At 50.8% G+C, this 20,369-nt stretch overlaps 1 protein-coding gene across 3 annotated transcripts in view; it reads right to left on the bottom strand.

Moving 5' to 3' along the window:
• The window catches only part of wdr7 (WD repeat domain 7), a 1,110,115-nt gene that overhangs the window by 470,989 nt on the left and 618,757 nt on the right, over positions 1-20,369 (bottom strand). The gene's annotated exons all lie outside the window — the stretch shown is intronic.

Here is a 20,369-nt window from a genome sequence, read left to right on the forward strand (position 1 = left end):
TTCATTAAAGAGCGGAGAGACGGGGGCAAGACTTCATTAAAGAACGGAAGAGACAGGGGCGAGACTTCATTAAAGAGCGAGAGACTGGGGCGAGATTTCATTAAAGAGCGGAGAGACGGGGCGAGACTTCATTAAAGAGCGGGGAGAGATAGGGGCGAGACTTCATTGAAGAGCGCGGAGAGACAGGTGCGAGATTTCATTAAAGAGCGGAGAGACGGGGCAAGACTTCATTAAAGAGCGCGGAAAAACAGGGGCGAGACTTCATTAAAGAGCGAGAGACAGGTGCGAGACTTCATTAAAGAGCGCGGAGAGACAGGGACGAGACTTCATTAAAGAGCGCGGAAAGACAGGGGCGAGAATTCATTAAAGAGCGGAGACAGGGGCGAGACTTCATTAAAGAGCGCGGAGAGACAGGGGGGAGACTTCATTAAAGAGCGAGAGACTGGGGCGAGACTTCATTAAAGAGCGGAGAGACAGGTGCGAGACTTCATTAAAGAACGGATAGACAGGGGCGAGACTTCATTAAAGAGCGGAGAGACGGGGGCAAGACTTCATTAACGAACGGAGAGACAGGTGCGAGATTTCATTAAAGAGCGGAGAGACGGGGCAAGACTTCATTAAAGAGCGCGGAAAAACAGGGGCGAGACTTCATTAAAGAGCGAGAGGCAGGTGCGAGACTTCATTCAAGAGCGTGGAAAGACAGGGGCGAGACTTCATTAAAGAGCGCGGAAAGACAGGGGCGAGAATTCATTAAAGAGCGGAGACAGGGGCGAGACTTCATTAAAGAGCGCGGAGAGACAGGGGGGAGACTTCATTAAAGAGCGAGAGACGGGGGCAAGACTTAATTAAAGAACGGAGAGACAGGTGCGAGATTTCATTAAAGAGCGGAGAGACGGGGCAAGACTTCATTAAAGAGCGCGGAAAAACAGGGGCCAGACTTCATTAAAGAGCGAGAGACAGGTGCGAGACTTCATTAAAGAGCGTGGAAAGACAGGGGCGAGACTTCATTAAAGAGCGCGGAAAGACAGGGGCGAGACTTTATTAAAGAACGGAGAGACAGGGGCAAGATTTCATTAAAGAGCGGAGAGACGGGGGCAAGACTTCATTAAAGAGCGGAGAGACTGGAGCGAGATTTCATTAAAGAGCGGAGAGACGGGGCAAGACTTCATTAAACAACGGAGAGACAGGTGCGAGACTTCATTAAAAAGCGCAGAGAGACAGGGGCGAGACTTCATTAAAGAGCGGGGAGACAGGTGCGAGACTTCATTAAAGAGCGGGGAGACAGGTGCAAGACTTCATTAAAGAGCGGAGAGACAGGGGCGAGAGTTCATTAAAGAGCAGAGAGACAGGGGCAAGATTTCATTAAAGAGCGGAGAGACGGGGGCAAGACTTCATTAAAGAGCGGAGAGACAGGGGCGAGACTTCATTAAAGAGCGGAGAGACAGGGGCGAGACTTCATTAAAGAGCGGGGAGACAGGTGCAAGACTTCATTAAAGAGCGGAGAGACAGGGGCGAGACTTCATTAAAGAGCGGAGAGACTGGGGCGAGACTTCATTAAAGAGCGGAGAGACTGGGGCGAGACTTCATTAAAGAGCGGAGAGACTGGGGCGAGACTTCATGAAAGAGCGGAGAGACAGGGGCGAGACTTCATTAAAGAGCGTGGAAAGACAGGGGCGACACTTCATTAAAGAGCGTGGAAAGACAGGGGCGAGAATTCATTAAAGAGCGGAGAGACAGGGGCGAGACTTTATTAAAGAACGGAGAGACGGGGGCGAGACTTCATTAAAGAACGGAGAGACAGGTGCGAGACTTCATTAAAGAGCGGAGAGACAGGGGCGAGACTTTATTAAAGAACGGAGAGACGGGGGCGAGACTTCATTAAAGAACGGAAATACGGGGGCAAGACTTCATTAAAGAGCGGAGAGACAGGGGCGAGACTTCATTAAAGAGCGGAGAGACTGGGGTGAGACTTCATTAAAGAGCGGAGAGACAGGGGCGAGACTTCATTAAAGAGCGGGGAGACAGGTGCAAGACTTCATTAAAGAGCGGAGAGACAGGGGCGAGACTTCATTAAAGAGCGGAGAGACTGGGGCGAGACTTCATGAAAGAGCGGAGAGACAGGGGCGAGACTTCATTAAAGAGCGTGGAAAGACAGGGGCAACACTTCATTAAAGAGCGCGGAAAGACAGGGGCGAGAATTCATTAAAGAGCGGAGACAGGGGCGTGACTTCATTAAAGAGCGCGGATAGACAGGGGGGAGACTTCATTAAAGAGCGAGAGACTGGTGCGAGACTTCATTAAAGAGCGGAGAGACAGGGGCGAGACTTTATTAAAGAACGGAGAGACGGGGGCGAGACTTCATTAAAGAACGGAGAGACAGGGGCGAGACTTCACTAAAGAGCGAGAGACTGGGGCGAGATTTCATTAAAGAGCGGAGAGACGGGGGCGAGATTTCATTAAAGAGCGGAGAGACGGGGGCAAGACTTCATTAAAGAGCGGAGAGACAGCGGCGAGACTTCATTAAAGAGCGGGGAGACAGGTGCAGGACTTCATTAAAGAGCGGAGAGACAGGGGCGAGACTTCATTAAAGAGCGGAGAGACTGGGGCGAGACTTCATTAAAGAGCGGAGAGACTGGGGCGAGACTTCATTAAAGAGCGGAGAGACTGGGGCGAGACTTCATGAAAGAGCGGAGAGACAGGGGCGAGACTTCATTAAAGAGCGTGGAAAGACAGGGGCGACACTTCATTAAAGAGCGTGGAAAGACAGGGGCGAGAATTCATTAAAGAGCGGAGACAGGGGCGTGACTTCATTAAAGAGCGCGGAGAGACAGGGGGGAGACTTCATTAAAGAGCGAGAGACTGGTGCGAGACTTCATTAAAGAGCGGAGAGACAGGGGCGAGACTTTATTAAAGAACGGAGAGACGGGGGCGAGACTTCATTAAAGAACGGAGAGACAGGGGCGAGAATTCATTAAAGAGCGAGAGACTGGGGCGAGATTTCATTAAAGAGCGGAGAGACGGGGGCGAGATTTCATTAAAGAGCGGAGAGACGGGGGCAAGACTTCATTAAAGAGCGGAGAGACAGGGGCGAGACTTCATTAAAGAGCGAGAGACTGGAGCGAGATTTCATTAAAGAGCGGAGAGACGGGGCAAGACTTCATTAAACAACGGAGAGACAGGTGCGAGACTTCATTAAAAAGCGCAGAGAGACAGGGGCGAGACTTCATTAAAGAGCGGGGAGACAGGTGCGAGACTTCATTAAAGAGCGGGGAGACAGGTGCAAGACTTCATTAAAGAGCGGAGAGACAGGGGCGAGAGTTCATTAAAGAGCAGAGAGACAGGGGCAAGATTTCATTAAAGAGCGGAGAGACGGGGGCAAGACTTCATTAAAGAGCGGAGAGACAGGGGCGAGACTTCATTAAAGAGCGGAGAGACTGGGGTGAGACTTCATTAAAGAGCGGAGAGACAGGGGCGAGACTTCATTAAAGAGCGGGGAGACAGGTGCAAGACTTCATTAAAGAGCGGAGAGACAGGGGCGAGACTTCATTAAAGAGCGGAGAGACTGGGGCGAGACTTCATTAAAGAGCGGAGAGACTGGGGCGAGACTTCATTAAAGAGCGGAGAGACTGGGGCGAGACTTCATGAAAGAGCGGAGAGACAGGGGCGAGACTTCATTAAAGAGCGTGGAAAGACAGGGGCGACACTTCATTAAAGAGCGTGGAAAGACAGGGGCGAGAATTCATTAAAGAGCGGAGACAGGGGCGTGACTTCATTAAAGAGCGCGGAGAGACAGGGGGAGACTTCATTAAAGAGCGAGAGACTGGTGCGAGACTTCATTAAAGAGCGGAGAGACAGGGGAGAGACTTTATTAAAGAACGGAGAGACGGGGGCGAGACTTCATTAAAGAACGGAGAGACAGGTGCGAGACTTCATTAAAGAGCGAGAGACTGGGGCGAGATTTCATTAAAGAGCGGAGAGACGGGGCGAGACTTCATTAAAAAGCGCGGAGAGATTGGGGCGAGATTTCATTAAAGAGCGGAGAGACGGGGCAAGACTTCATTAAACAACGGAGAGACAGGTGCGAGACTTCATTAAAGAGCGCAGAGAGACAGGGGCGAGACTTTATTAAAGAACGGAGAGACGGGGGCGAGACTTCATTAAAGAGCGAGAGACTGGGGCGAGATTTCATTAAAGAGCGGAGAGACGGGGGCGAGATTTCATGAAAGAGCGGAGAGACGGGGGCAAGACTTCATTAAAGAGCGGAGAGACAGGGGCGAGACTTCATTAAAGAGCGAGAGACTGGAGCGAGATTTCATTAAAGAGCGGAGAGACGGGGCAAGACTTCATTAAACAACGGAGAGACAGGTGCGAGACTTCATTAAAGAGCGCAGAGAGACAGGGGCGAGACTTCATTAAAGAGCGGGGAGACAGGTGCGAGACTTCATTAAAGAGCGGGGAGACAGGTGCAAGACTTCATTAAAGAGCGGAGAGACAGGGGAGAGACTTCATTAAAGAGCAGAGAGACAGGGGCAAGATTTCATTAAAGAGCGGAGAGACGGGGGCAAGACTTCATTAAAGAGCGGAGAGACAGGGGCGAGACTTCATTAAAGAGCGGAGAGACTGGGGTGAGACTTCATTAAAGAGCGGAGAGACAGGGGCGAGACTTCATTAAAGAGCGGGGAGACAGGTGCAAGACTTCATTAAAGAGCGGAGAGACAGGGGCGAGACTTCATTAAAGAGCGGAGAGACTGGGGCGAGACTTCATTAAAGAGCGGAGAGACTGGGGCGAGACTTCATGAAAGAGCGGAGAGACAGGGGCGAGACTTCATTAAAGAGCGTGGAAAGACAGGGGCAACACTTCATTAAAGAGCGCGGAAAGACAGGGGCGAGAATTCATTAAAGAGCGGAGACAGGGGCGTGACTTCATTAAAGAGCGCGGATAGACAGGGGGGAGACTTCATTAAAGAGCGAGAGACTGGTGCGAGACTTCATTAAAGAGCGGAGAGACAGGGGCGAGACTTTATTAAAGAACGGAGAGACGGGGGCGAGACTTCATTAAAGAACGGAGAGACAGGGGCGAGACTTCACTAAAGAGCGAGAGACTGGGGCGAGATTTCATTAAAGAGCGGAGAGACGGGGGCGAGATTTCATTAAAGAGCGGAGAGACGGGGGCAAGACTTCATTAAAGAGCGGAGAGACAGCGGCGAGACTTCATTAAAGAGCGGGGAGACAGGTGCAGGACTTCATTAAAGAGCGGAGAGACAGGGGCGAGACTTCATTAAAGAGCGGAGAGACTGGGGCGAGACTTCATTAAAGAGCGGAGAGACTGGGGCGAGACTTCATTAAAGAGCGGAGAGACTGGGGCGAGACTTCATGAAAGAGCGGAGAGACAGGGGCGAGACTTCATTAAAGAGCGTGGAAAGACAGGGGCGACACTTCATTAAAGAGCGTGGAAAGACAGGGGCGAGAATTCATTAAAGAGCGGAGACAGGGGCGTGACTTCATTAAAGAGCGCGGAGAGACAGGGGGGAGACTTCATTAAAGAGCGAGAGACTGGTGCGAGACTTCATTAAAGAGCGGAGAGACAGGGGCGAGACTTTATTAAAGAACGGAGAGACGGGGGCGAGACTTCATTAAAGAACGGAGAGACAGGGGCGAGACTTCATTAAAGAGCGAGAGACTGGGGCGAGATTTCATTAAAGAGCGGAGAGACGGGGGCGAGATTTCATTAAAGAGCGGAGAGACGGGGGCAAGACTTCATTAAAGAGCGGAGAGACAGGGGCGAGACTTCATTAAAGAGCGAGAGACTGGAGCGAGATTTCATTAAAGAGCGGAGAGACGGGGCAAGACTTCATTAAACAACGGAGAGACAGGTGCGAGACTTCATTAAAAAGCGCAGAGAGACAGGGGCGAGACTTCATTCAAGAGCGGGGAGACAGGTGCGAGACTTCATTAAAGAGCGGGGAGACAGGTGCAAGACTTCATTAAAGAGCGGAGAGACAGGGGCGAGAGTTCATTAAAGAGCAGAGAGACAGGGGCAAGATTTCATTAAAGAGCGGAGAGACGGGGGCAAGACTTCATTAAAGAGCGGAGAGACAGGGGCGAGACTTCATTAAAGAGCGGAGAGACTGGGGTGAGACTTCATTAAAGAGCGGAGAGACAGGGGCGAGACTTCATTAAAGAGCGGGGAGACAGGTGCAAGACATCATTAAAGAGCGGAGAGACAGGGGCGAGACTTCATTAAAGAGCGGAGAGACTGGGGCGAGACTTCATTAAAGAGCGGAGAGACTGGGGCGAGACTTCATTAAAGAGCGGAGAGACTGGGGCGAGACTTCATGAAAGAGCGGAGAGACAGGGGCGAGACTTCATTAAAGAGCGTGGAAAGACAGGGGCGACACTTCATTAAAGAGCGTGGAAAGACAGGGGCGAGAATTCATTAAAGAGCGGAGACAGGGGCGTGACTTCATTAAAGAGCGCGGAGAGACAGGGGGAGACTTCATTAAAGAGCGAGAGACTGGTGCGAGACTTCATTAAAGAGCGGAGAGACAGGGGAGAGACTTTATTAAAGAACGGAGAGACGGGGGCGAGACTTCATTAAAGAACGGAGAGACAGGTGCGAGACTTCATTAAAGAGTGAGAGACTGGGGCGAGATTTCATTAAAGAGCGGAGAGACGGGGCGAGACTTCATTAAAAAGCGCGGAGAGATTGGGGCGAGATTTCATTAAAGAGCGGAGAGACGGGGCAAGACTTCATTAAACAACGGAGAGACAGGTGCGAGACTTCATTAAAGAGCGCAGAGAGACAGGGGCGAGACTTTATTAAAGAGCGGGAAGACAGGTGCGAGACTTCATTAAAGAGCGGGGAGACAGGTGCAAGACTTCATTAAAGAGCGGAGAGACAGGGGCGAGACTTCATTAAAGAGCAGAGAGACGGGCAAGATTTCATTAAAGAGCGGAGAGACGGGGGCGAGACTTCATTAAAGAGCGGAGAGACAGGGGCGAGACTTCATTACAGAGCGGAGAGACTGGGGTGAGACTTCATTAAAGAGCGGAGAGACTGGGGCGAGACTTCATTAAAGAGCGGAGAGACTGGGGCGAGACTTCATTAAAGAGCGGAGAGACTGGGGCGAGACTTCATTAAAGAGCAGAGAGACTGGGGCGAGACTTCATTAAAGAGCGGAGAGACAGGGGCGAGATTTCATTAAAGAGCGGAGAGACGGGGGCAAGACTTCATTAAAGAACGGAAGAGACAGGGGCGAGACTTCATTAAAGAGCGAGAGACTGGGGCGAGATTTCATTAAAGAGCGGAGAGACGGGGCGAGACTTCATTAAAGAGCGGGGAGAGATAGGGGCGAGACTTCATTGAAGAGCGCGGAGAGACAGGTGCGAGATTTCATTAAAGAGCGGAGAGACGGGGCAAGACTTCATTAAAGAGCGCGGAAAAACAGGGGCGAGACTTCATTAAAGAGCGAGAGACAGGTGCGAGACTTCATTAAAGAGCGCGGAGAGACAGGGACGAGACTTCATTAAAGAGCGCGGAAAGACAGGGGCGAGAATTCATTAAAGAGCGGAGACAGGGGCGAGACTTCATTAAAGAGCGCGGAGAGACAGGGGGGAGACTTCATTAAAGAGCGAGAGACTGGGGCGAGACTTCATTAAAGAGCGGAGAGACAGGTGCGAGACTTCATTAAAGAACGGATAGACAGGGGCGAGACTTCATTAAAGAGCGGAGAGACGGGGGCAAGACTTCATTAACGAACGGAGAGACAGGTGCGAGATTTCATTAAAGAGCGGAGAGACGGGGCAAGACTTCATTAAAGAGCGCGGAAAAACAGGGGCGAGACTTCATTAAAGAGCGAGAGGCAGGTGCGAGACTTCATTCAAGAGCGTGGAAAGACAGGGGCGAGACTTCATTAAAGAGCGCGGAAAGACAGGGGCGAGAATTCATTAAAGAGCGGAGACAGGGGCGAGACTTCATTAAAGAGCGCGGAGAGACAGGGGGGAGACTTCATTAAAGAGCGAGAGACGGGGGCAAGACTTAATTAAAGAACGGAGAGACAGGTGCGAGATTTCATTAAAGAGCGGAGAGACGGGGCAAGACTTCATTAAAGAGCGCGGAAAAACAGGGGCCAGACTTCATTAAAGAGCGAGAGACAGGTGCGAGACTTCATTAAAGAGCGTGGAAAGACAGGGGCGAGACTTCATTAAAGAGCGCGGAAAGACAGGGGCGAGACTTTATTAAAGAACGGAGAGACAGGGGCAAGATTTCATTAAAGAGCGGAGAGACGGGGGCAAGACTTCATTAAAGAGCGGAGAGACTGGAGCGAGATTTCATTAAAGAGCGGAGAGACGGGGCAAGACTTCATTAAACAACGGAGAGACAGGTGCGAGACTTCATTAAAAAGCGCAGAGAGACAGGGGCGAGACTTCATTAAAGAGCGGGGAGACAGGTGCGAGACTTCATTAAAGAGCGGGGAGACAGGTGCAAGACTTCATTAAAGAGCGGAGAGACAGGGGCGAGAGTTCATTAAAGAGCAGAGAGACAGGGGCAAGATTTCATTAAAGAGCGGAGAGACGGGGGCAAGACTTCATTAAAGAGCGGAGAGACAGGGGCGAGACTTCATTAAAGAGCGGAGAGACAGGGGCGAGACTTCATTAAAGAGCGGGGAGACAGGTGCAAGACTTCATTAAAGAGCGGAGAGACAGGGGCGAGACTTCATTAAAGAGCGGAGAGACTGGGGCGAGACTTCATTAAAGAGCGGAGAGACTGGGGCGAGACTTCATTAAAGAGCGGAGAGACTGGGGCGAGACTTCATGAAAGAGCGGAGAGACAGGGGCGAGACTTCATTAAAGAGCGTGGAAAGACAGGGGCGACACTTCATTAAAGAGCGTGGAAAGACAGGGGCGAGAATTCATTAAAGAGCGGAGACAGGGGCGTGACTTCATTAAAGAGCGCGGAGAGACAGGGGGAGACTTCATTAAAGAGCGAGAGACTGGTGCGAGACTTCATTAAAGAGCGGAGAGACTGGGGCGAGACTTCATGAAAGAGCGGAGAGACAGGGGCGAGACTTCATTAAAGAGCGTGGAAAGACAGGGGCGACACTTCATTAAAGAGCGTGGAAAGACAGGGGCGAGAATTCATTAAAGAGCGGAGACAGGGGCGTGACTTCATTAAAGAGCGCGGAGAGACAGGGGGAGACTTCATTAAAGAGCGAGAGACTGGTGCGAGACTTCATTAAAGAGCGGAGAGACAGGGGCGAGACTTTATTAAAGAACGGAGAGACGGGGGCGAGGCTTCATTAAAGAACGGAGAGACAGGTGCGAGACTTCATTAAAGAGCGGAGAGACAGGGGCGAGACTTTATTAAAGAACGGAGAGACGGGGGCGAGACTTCATTAAAGAACGGAGAGACGGGGGCAAGACTTCATTAAAGAGCGGAGAGACAGGGGCGAGACTTCATTAAAGAGCGGAGAGACTGGGGTGAGACTTCATTAAAGAGCGGAGAGACAGGGGCGAGACTTCATTAAAGAGCGGGGAGACAGGTGCAAGACTTCATTAAAGAGCGGAGAGACAGGGGCGAGACTTCATTAAAGAGCGGAGAGACTGGGGCGAGACTTCATTAAAGAGCGGAGAGACTGGGGCGAGACTTCATTAAAGAGCGGAGAGACTGGGGCGAGACTTCATTAAAGAGCGGAGAGACTGGGGCGAGACTTCATTAAAGAGCGGAGAGACTGGGGCGAGACTTCATTAAAGAGCGGAGAGACTGGGGCGAGACTTCATGAAAGAGCGGAGAGACAGGGGCGAGACTTCATTAAAGAGCGTGGAAAGACAGGGGCGACACTTCATTAAAGAGCGTGGAAAGACAGGGGCGAGAATTCATTAAAGAGCGGAGACAGGGGCGTGACTTCATTAAAGAGCGCGGAGAGACAGGGGGAGACTTCATTAAAGAGCGAGAGACTGGTGCGAGACTTCATTAAAGAGCGGAGAGACAGGGGAGAGACTTTATTAAAGAACGGAGAGACGGGGGCGAGACTTCATTAAAGAACGGAGAGACAGGTGCGAGACTTCATTAAAGAGCGAGAGACTGGGGCGAGATTTCATTAAAGAGCGGAGAGACGGGGCGAGACTTCATTAAAAAGCGCGGAGAGATTGGGGCGAGATTTCATTAAAGAGCGGAGAGACGGGGCAAGACTTCATTAAACAACGGAGAGACAGGTGCGAGACTTCATTAAAGAGCGCAGAGAGACAGGGGCGAGACTTTATTAAAGAGCGGGAAGACAGGTGCGAGACTTCATTAAAGAGCGGGGAGACAGGTGCAAGACTTCATTAAAGAGCGGAGAGACAGGGGCGAGACTTCATTAAAGAGCAGAGAGACGGGCAAGATTTCATTAAAGAGCGGAGAGACGGGGGCGAGACTTCATTAAAGAGCGGAGAGACAGGGGCGAGACTTCATTACAGAGCGGAGAGACTGGGGTGAGACTTCATTAAAGAGCGGAGAGACTGGGGCGAGACTTCATTAAAGAGCGGAGAGACTGGGGCGAGACTTCATTAAAGAGCGGAGAGACTGGGGCGAGACTTCATTAAAGAGCAGAGAGACTGGGGCGAGACTTCATTAAAGAGCGGAGAGACAGGGGCGAGATTTCATTAAAGAGCGGAGAGACGGGGGCAAGACTTCATTAAAGAACGGAAGAGACAGGGGCGAGACTTCATTAAAGAGCGAGAGACTGGGGCGAGATTTCATTAAAGAGCGGAGAGACGGGGCGAGACTTCATTAAAGAGCGGGGAGAGATAGGGGCGAGACTTCATTGAAGAGCGCGGAGAGACAGGTGCGAGATTTCATTAAAGAGCGGAGAGACGGGGCAAGACTTCATTAAAGAGCGCGGAAAAACAGGGGCGAGACTTCATTAAAGAGCGAGAGACAGGTGCGAGACTTCATTAAAGAGCGCGGAGAGACAGGGACGAGACTTCATTAAAGAGCGCGGAAAGACAGGGGCGAGAATTCATTAAAGAGCGGAGACAGGGGCGAGACTTCATTAAAGAGCGCGGAGAGACAGGGGGGAGACTTCATTAAAGAGCGAGAGACTGGGGCGAGACTTCATTAAAGAGCGGAGAGACAGGTGCGAGACTTCATTAAAGAACGGATAGACAGGGGCGAGACTTCATTAAAGAGCGGAGAGACGGGGGCAAGACTTCATTAACGAACGGAGAGACAGGTGCGAGATTTCATTAAAGAGCGGACAGACGGGGCAAGACTTCATTAAAGAGCGCGGAAAAACAGGGGCGAGACTTCATTAAAGAGCGAGAGGCAGGTGCGAGACTTCATTCAAGAGCGTGGAAAGACAGGGGCGAGACTTCATTAAAGAGCGCGGAAAGACAGGGGCGAGAATTCATTAAAGAGCGGAGACAGGGGCGAGACTTCATTAAAGAGCGCGGAGAGACAGGGGGGAGACTTCATTAAAGAGCGAGAGACGGGGGCAAGACTTAATTAAAGAACGGAGAGACAGGTGCGAGATTTCATTAAAGAGCGGAGAGACGGGGCAAGACTTCATTAAAGAGCGCGGAAAAACAGGGGCCAGACTTCATTAAAGAGCGAGAGACAGGTGCGAGACTTCATTAAAGAGCGTGGAAAGACAGGGGCGAGACTTCATTAAAGAGCGCGGAAAGACAGGGGCGAGACTTTATTAAAGAACGGAGAGACAGGGGCAAGATTTCATTAAAGAGCGGAGAGACGGGGGCAAGACTTCATTAAAGAGCGGAGAGACTGGAGCGAGATTTCATTAAAGAGCGGAGAGACGGGGCAAGACTTCATTAAACAACGGAGAGACAGGTGCGAGACTTCATTAAAAAGCGCAGAGAGACAGGGGCGAGACTTCATTAAAGAGCGGGGAGACAGGTGCGAGACTTCATTAAAGAGCGGGGAGACAGGTGCAAGACTTCATTAAAGAGCGGAGAGACAGGGGCGAGAGTTCATTAAAGAGCAGAGAGACAGGGGCAAGATTTCATTAAAGAGCGGAGAGACGGGGGCAAGACTTCATTAAAGAGCGGAGAGACAGGGGCGAGACTTCATTAAAGAGCGGAGAGACAGGGGCGAGACTTCATTAAAGAGCGGGGAGACAGGTGCAAGACTTCATTAAAGAGCGGAGAGACAGGGGCGAGACTTCATTAAAGAGCGGAGAGACTGGGGCGAGACTTCATTAAAGAGCGGAGAGACTGGGGCGAGACTTCATTAAAGAGCGGAGAGACTGGGGCGAGACTTCATGAAAGAGCGGAGAGACAGGGGCGAGACTTCATTAAAGAGCGTGGAAAGACAGGGGCGACACTTCATTAAAGAGCGTGGAAAGACAGGGGCGAGAATTCATTAAAGAGCGGAGACAGGGGCGTGACTTCATTAAAGAGCGCGGAGAGACAGGGGGAGACTTCATTAAAGAGCGAGAGACTGGTGCGAGACTTCATTAAAGAGCGGAGAGACAGGGGCGAGACTTTATTAAAGAACGGAGAGACGGGGGCGAGACTTCATTAAAGAACGGAGAGACAGGTGCGAGACTTCATTAAAGAGCGGAGAGACAGGGGCGAGACTTTATTAAAGAACGGAGAGACGGGGGCGAGACTTCATTAAAGAACGGAGAGACGGGGGCAAGACTTCATTAAAGAGCGGAGAGACAGGGGCGAGACTTCATTAAAGAGCGGAGAGACTGGGGTGAGACTTCATTAAAGAGCGGAGAGACAGGGGCGAGACTTCATTAAAGAGCGGGGAGACAGGTGCAAGACTTCATTAAAGAGCGGAGAGACAGGGGCGAGACTTCATTAAAGAGCGGAGAGACTGGGGCGAGACTTCATTAAAGAGCGGAGAGACTGGGGCGAGACTTCATTAAAGAGCGGAGAGACTGGGGCGAGATTTCATGAAAGAGCGGAGAGACAGGGGCGAGACTTCATTAAAGAGCGTGGAAAGACAGGGGCGACACTTCATTAAAGAGCGCGGAAAGACAGGGGCGAGAATTCATTAAAGAGCGGAGACAGGGGCGTGACTTCATTAAAGAGCGCGGAGAGACAGGGGGGAGACTTCATTAAAGAGCGAGAGACTGGTGCGAGACTTCATTAAAGAGCGGAGAGACAGGGGCGAGACTTTATTAAAGAACGGAGAGACGGGGGCGAGACTTCATTAAAGAACGGAGAGACAGGGGCGAGACTTCATTAAAGAGCGAGAAACTGGGGCGAGATTTCATTAAAGAGCGGAGAGACGGGGGCGAGATTTCATTAAAGAGCGGAGAGACGGGGGCAAGACTTCATTAAAGAGCGGAGAGACAGGGGCGAGACTTCATTAAAGAGCGAGAGACTGGAGCGAGATTTCATTAAAGAGCGGAGAGACGGGGCAAGACTTCATTAAACAACGGAGAGACAGGTGCGAGACTTCATTAAAAAGCGCAGAGAGACAGGGGCGAGACTTCATTAAAGAGCGGGGAGACAGGTGCGAGACTTCATTAAAGAGCGGGGAGACAGGTGCAAGACTTCATTAAAGAGCGGAGAGACAGGGGCGAGAGTTCATTAAAGAGCAGAGAGACAGGGGCAAGATTTCATTAAAGAGCGGAGAGACGGGGGCAAGACTTCATTAAAGAGCGGAGAGACAGGGGCGAGACTTCATTAAAGAGCGGAGAGACTGGGGTGAGACTTCATTAAAGAGCGGAGAGACAGGGGCGAGACTTCATTAAAGAGCGGGGAGACAGGTGCAAGACTTCATTAAAGAGCGGAGAGACAGGGGCGAGACTTCATTAAAGAGCGGAGAGACTGGGGCGAGACTTCATTAAAGAGCGGAGAGACTGGGGCGAGACTTCATTAAAGAGCGGAGAGACTGGGGCGAGACTTCATGAAAGAGCGGAGAGACAGGGGCGAGACTTCATTAAAGAGCGTGGAAAGACAGGGGCGACACTTCATTAAAGAGCGTGGAAAGACAGGGGCGAGAATTCATTAAAGAGCGGAGACAGGGGCGTGACTTCATTAAAGAGCGCGGAGAGACAGGGGGAGACTTCATTAAAGAGCGAGAGACTGGTGCGAGACTTCATTAAAGAGCGGAGAGACAGGGGCGAGACTTTATTAAAGAACGGAGAGACGGGGGCGAGACTTCATTAAAGAACGGAGAGACAGGTGCGAGACTTCATTAAAGAGCGAGAGACTGGGGCGAGATTTCATTAAAGAGCGGAGAGACGGGGCGAGACTTCATTAAAAAGCGCGGAGAGATTGGGGCGAGATTTCATTAAAGAGCGGAGAGACGGGGCAAGACTTCATTAAACAACGGAGAGACAGGTGCGAGACTTCATTAAAGAGCGCAGAGAGACAGGGGCGAGACTTTATTAAAGAGCGGGAAGACAGGTGCGAGACTTCATTAAAGAGCGGGGAGACAGGTGCAAGACTTCATTAAAGAGCGGAGAGACAGGGGCGAGACTTCATTAAAGAGCGGAGAGACAGGGGCGAGACTTCATTACAGAGCGGAGAGACTGGGGTGAGACTTCATTAAAGAGCGGAGAGACTGGGGCGAGACTTCATTAAAGAGCGGAGAGACTGGGGCGAGACTTCATTAAAGAGCGGAGAGACTGGGGCGAGACTTCATTAAAGAGCAGAGAGACTGGGGCGAGACTTCATTAAAGAGCAGAGAGACAGGGGCGAGATTTCATTAAAGAGCGGAGAGACGGGGGCAAGACTTCATTAAAGAACGGAAGAGACAGGGGCGAGACTTCATTAAAGAGCGAGAGACTGGGGCGAGATTTCATTAAAGAGCGGAGAGACGGGGCGAGACTTCATTAAAGAGCGGGGAGAGATAGGGGCGAGACTTCATTGAAGAGCGCGGAGAGACAGGTGCGAGATTTCATTAAAGAGCGGAGAGACGGGGCAAGGCTTCATTAAAGAGCGCGGAAAAACAGGGGCGAGACTTCATTAAAGAGCGAGAGACAGGTGCGAGACTTCATTAAAGAGCGCGGAGAGACAGGGACGAGACTTCATTAAAGAGCGCGGAAAGACAGGGGCGAGAATTCATTAAAGAGCGGAGACAGGGGCGAGACTTCATTAAAGAGCGCGGAGAGACAGGGGGGAGACTTCATTAAAGAGCGAGAGACTGGGGCGAGACTTCATTAAAGAGCGGAGAGACAGGTGCGAGACTTCATTAAAGAACGGAAAGACAGGGGCGAGACTTCATTAAAGAGCGGAGAGACGGGGGCAAGACTTCATTAAAGAACGGAGAGACAGGTGCGAGATTTCATTAAAGAGCGGAGAGACGGGGCAAGACTTCATTAAAGAGCGCGGAAAAACAGGGGCGAGACTTCATTAAAGAGCGAGAGGCAGGTGCGAGACTTCATTCAAGAGCGTGGAAAGACACGGGCGAGACTTCATTAAAGAGCGCGGAAAGACAGGGGCGAGAATTCATTAAAGAGCGGAGACAGGGGCGAGACTTCATTAAAGAGCGCGGAGAGACAGGGGGGAGACTTCATTAAAGAGCGAGAGACGGGGGCAAGACTTAATTAAAGAACGGAGAGACAGGTGCGAGATTTCATTAAAGAGCGGAGAGACGGGGCAAGACTTCATTAAAGAGCGCGGAAAAACAGGGGCGAGACTTCATTAAAGAGCGTGGAAAGACAGGGGCGAGACTTCATTAAAGAGCGCGGAAAGACAGGGGCGAGAATTCATTAAAGAGCGGAGACAGGGGCGAGACTTCATTAAAGAGCGTGGAGAGACAGGGGGGAGACTTCATTAAAGAGCGAGAGACTGGGGTGAGACTTCATTAAAGAGCGGAGAGACAGGGGCGAGACTTCATTAAAGAACTGAGAGACAGGGGCGAGACTTCATTAAAGAGCGGAGAGACGGGGGCAAGACTTCATTAAAGAACGGAGAGACAGGGGCGAGACTTCATTAAAGAGCGGAGAGACAGGGGCGAGACTTCATTAAAGAGCGAGAGACTGGGGCGAGACTTCATTAAAGAGCGGAGAGACAAGGGCGAGACTTCATTAAAGAACGGAGAGACAGGGGCGAGACTTCATTAAAGAACGGAGAGACAGGGGCGAGATTTCATTAAAGAGCGGAGAGACGGGGCAAGACTTCATAAAAGAACGGAGGGACAGGTGCGAGACTTCATTAAAGAGCGGAGAGACAGGGGCGAGACTTCATTAAAAAAAAAATTTTTTTTTAAATATGTTTATTAAGAATTTTCAACAGAATTTTCAACCATATAAACAAACCGCCCCCCACTCCGTAACAAAAAAGAAGAAAGAACTCGCATAGCAAGACATAAACATGGCAAATCAATACGATACAGGATTTTGTACATTGGATCCCTCCCGTACATATCAGTTTTCCGGATCGTGTATGTATTTTCTTGCTCAGATGCCCCCCCCCCCGAAGGACCCCCCTTCCCTATCCCTCCCTCTGGGTTGCTCCTGCTATCAACCGAACTCCATCTAAAGCTCCGCGAGATGGTCTAGGAACGGTTGTCACCGCCTGGAGAACCCCTGCACAGACCCTCTCAAGGCAAACTTTATCCTTTCCAACTTGAGAAACCCTGCCATATCATTTATCCAGGCTTCCACACTGGGGGGCTTCGCATCCTTCTACACTAACAAGATCTTTCGCCGGGCTACCAGGGATGCAAAGGCCAGAATTCCGGCCTCTTTCGCCTCCTGCACTCCCGGCTCGTCCGCTACTCCAAATAGTGTTAGCCCCCAGCTTGGCTTGACCCGGACTTTCACCACCTTAGATACTGTTCTTGCAACTCCCCTCCAGAACCCATCCAGTGCCTGGCATGACCAAAACATATGGACATGGTTCGCCGGGCTTCCTGAGCACCTCCCACATCTGTCCTCCACCCCAAAGAACCTACTGAGCCTCGCCCCGTCATACGCACTGTGAACAATCTTAAATTGTATCAGGCTAAGCCTGGCATTAACGAGGAAGAGGAATTTACCCTACTTAGGGCATCAGCCCATAGACCCTCCTCAATCTCCTCCCCCAGCTCCTCTTCCTATTTACCCTTCAGCTCCTCTACCAAAGCCTCCCCCTCTTCTTTCATCTCCTGGTATATCGCCGACACCTTGCCCTCTCCGACCCATACGCCCAAAATCACCCTATCTTGAATCCCCTGTGCCGGGAGCAGCGGGAATTCCCTCACCTGCATGTACCTGAAGGCATTTCCCGGGAGTCGTCCAAATTTCTCCTCCAGCGCCCGTAAGATCGCTAACGTCCCATCGATGAACAGGTCCCCCATTCTTCTAATCCCTGCCCGATGCCAGCTCTGAAACCCCCCGTCCATCCTTCCTGGGACAAACCGATGGTTATCTCTGATCGGGAACCACACCGAGGCTCCCATCGCACCCCTGTGTCGTCTCCACTGCGGGGGCGAGACTTCATTAAAGAGCGGAGAGACAGGGGCGAGACTGAATTAAAGAGTGGAGAGACAGGGGTGAGACTTCATTAAAGAGCGGAGAGACAGGGGCGAGACTGAATTAAAGAGCGGAGAGACGGGGGCGAGACTTCATTAAAGGGCGCAGAGACAGGGGCGAGACTGAATTAAAGAGCGGAGAGATGGGGGCGAGACTTCATTAAAGAGCACGGAGAGTTTTTCAGTGGTAGCAGCGAGAGCAGTAACTAGGGGGCTTCCGGGAAGGTAAGTTTCCCATTTTAAAACCTTACCTTACAGGAGCGGTGAGAGGGAGGAGCTGAGTGGGATCGGTCGAATTGCGCCCTGAGAAGGTGAGTGAACTGATATATTTGGGCAGCGGCTGAACCCGAGACAGTGACACGTGTCTCCCACCCACCCTCCTCCTCTAATCAAAAAAAAGACTGTGGTGTATTGATAAGGTAAGGTTTTTCTATTTCTATTTCTTTTTATCGTGTGATTGGTAACAATTTTTGTTTTGTTTTTCCTTTTTCATTTATCTATTATATGATATTATAGTTGAAGTTAAGTTTAAGATTAAAAATGGCAGGAGATCTCAGACCCGTATTATGTTCCTCGTGCTCAATGTGGGAGTTCAGGGACTTGGCCAGTGCCCCTGACTCCTTCACATGCGGGAAGTGTGTCCAGCTGCAGCTCCTGTTAGACCGCATGACGGCTCAGGAGCTGCGGATGGACTCACTTTGGAGCATTCACGATGCTGAGGAGGTCGTGGATAGCACGTTTAGCGAATTAGTCACACCGCAGACTGGATTGTTGAGGGAGAAAGGGAACGGGTGACTAAAAGGCAGAGAAAAAGCAGGAAGGCTGTGCAGGTGTCCCCTGCGGTCATCTCCCTCCAAAACAGGTATACCGTTTTGGATACTGTTGGGGGAGATGGCTCACCAGGGGAAGGCAGCAGTAGTCAGGTTCATGGCACCGTGGCTGGCTCTGCTGTACAGAAGGGCGGGAAAAAGAGTGGAAGGGCCATAGTCATAGGGAATTCAATTGTAAGGGGAGTAGATAGGCGGTTCTGTGGTCGAAAATGAGACTCCCGAATGGTATGTTGCCTCCCAGGTGCACGGGTCAGGGATGTCTCAAATAGGCTACAGAACATTCTGAAGGGGGAGGGTGAACAGCCAGTTGTCGTGGTGCATATAGGCACCAATGATATAGGTAAAAAACGGGATGAGGTCCTATAAGCAGAATTTAGGGAGTTAGGAGCCAAGTTAAAAAGTCAGACCTCAGGTAGTAATCTCAGGATTGCTACCAGTGCCACATGGTAGTCAGAGTAGAAATGAAAGAATAGGCAGGATGAATGTGTGGTTTGAGAGATGGTGCAGGAGGGAGGGGTTCAGATTTTTGGGACATTGGGACCAGTTCTGGGGGAGGTGGGAGTACTACAAATTGGACGGTCTACACCTGGGCCGGACTGGAACAAATATCCTTGGGGGTGCTTTTGCTAACGCTGTTGGGAGGGTTTAAACTAATGTGGCAGATGGATGGGAACCAGATTAGGAGGTTAGTGGACAGTAAGGAGCTAGTAACTAAAGCCTGTAAGGAACTGGATCATGAAGTCAGCCTGACTAAGGGGAAGAGTAGGCACGGAGCAGATGATGAACGCAAAAGGACTGGTGGTCTGAGGTGCATTTGTTTTAATGCAAGAAGTGTAGTAGGTAAGGCAGATGAACTTAGGGTTTGGATTAGTACCTGTGAGCATGATGTTATTGCTATTACTGAGACTTGGTTGAGGGAAGGGCATGATTGGCAACTAAATATCCCAGGATATCGATGCTTCAGGCGGGATAGAGAAGGAGGTAAAAGGCGTGGAGGAGTTGCATTACTGGTCAGAGAGGATATCACAGCTGTGCTGAAGGAGGGCACTATGGAGGACTCGAGCAGTGAGGCGATATGGGCAGAGCTCAGAAATAGGAAGGGTGCGGTAACAATGTTGGGGCTGTACTACAGACCTCCCAACAGCAAGCCTGAGATAGAGGTACAAATATGTAAACAGATTATGGAAAGATGTAGTAGCAACAGGGTGGTGGTGATAGGAGATTTTAATTTTCACAACATTGACTGGGATACACTTAGTGTTAGAGGTCTAGTTGGAGCAGAATTTGTAAGGAGCATCCAGGAGGGTTTTCTAGAGCAGTATTTCGGCGGGAGAACAGCTGGTGAGTCAGTTTCAGCGGGAGCAGTGCAGAAGTGGCTGCAGGGAGGTAAGTCTGTCCTTTAAAAGCACTTGTCTTTGCAGGGGCAGGCCAGTCGATTTCGGCGGGAGAACAGCTGGTGAGTCAGTTTCAGCGGGAGCAGTGCGGAAGTGGCTGCTGGGAGGTAAGTCTGTCCTTGTCCTGTCCACTTGTCTTTGCAGGGGCAGGCCAGTCGATTTCGGCGGGAGAACAGCTGGTGAGTCAGTTTCAGCGGGAGCAATGCGGAAGTGGCTGCTGGAAGGTAAGTCTGTCCTTGTCCTGTCCACTTGTCTTTGCAGGGGCAGGCCAGTCGATTTCGGCGGGAGTGGAGCTGGCTGGTTAGTCAATTTCAGCAGGAGCTGAGAATTTTTTTTTTTTTTTTTAAATTAGTGTTTTAGGCGGGAACAGGAAGTCGACCCGCGGACGTCTGGGAAGACCCTCACCAATAAATTCTCGTGGAGAGGAAACCCGAGACACTACACGTGTAGTGTCTCCCACCCACCCTCCTCCTCTAACCTAATAATAAAACCCATTGGTCTGAGGTAAGTACCATATTTTATTATATTATTATTATTTTTTATAAAAAATTTAATTTAGTTGTTAGCCAGATCTTGGTAGAAAGTTAGAGGAATGGCAGGGAAGGGAGTGCAATGTTCCTCCTGCAGGATGTTTGAGGTGAGGGATGCAGTTCGTGTCCCTGCTGATTTTACCTGCAGGAAGTGCTGCCATCTCCAGCTCCTCCAAGACCGAGTTAGGGAACTGGAGCT

This window comes from Scyliorhinus torazame, chromosome 3 (assembly GCF_047496885.1).
Source record: "Scyliorhinus torazame isolate Kashiwa2021f chromosome 3, sScyTor2.1, whole genome shotgun sequence".
NCBI lineage: Eukaryota > Metazoa > Chordata > Chondrichthyes > Carcharhiniformes > Scyliorhinidae > Scyliorhinus > Scyliorhinus torazame.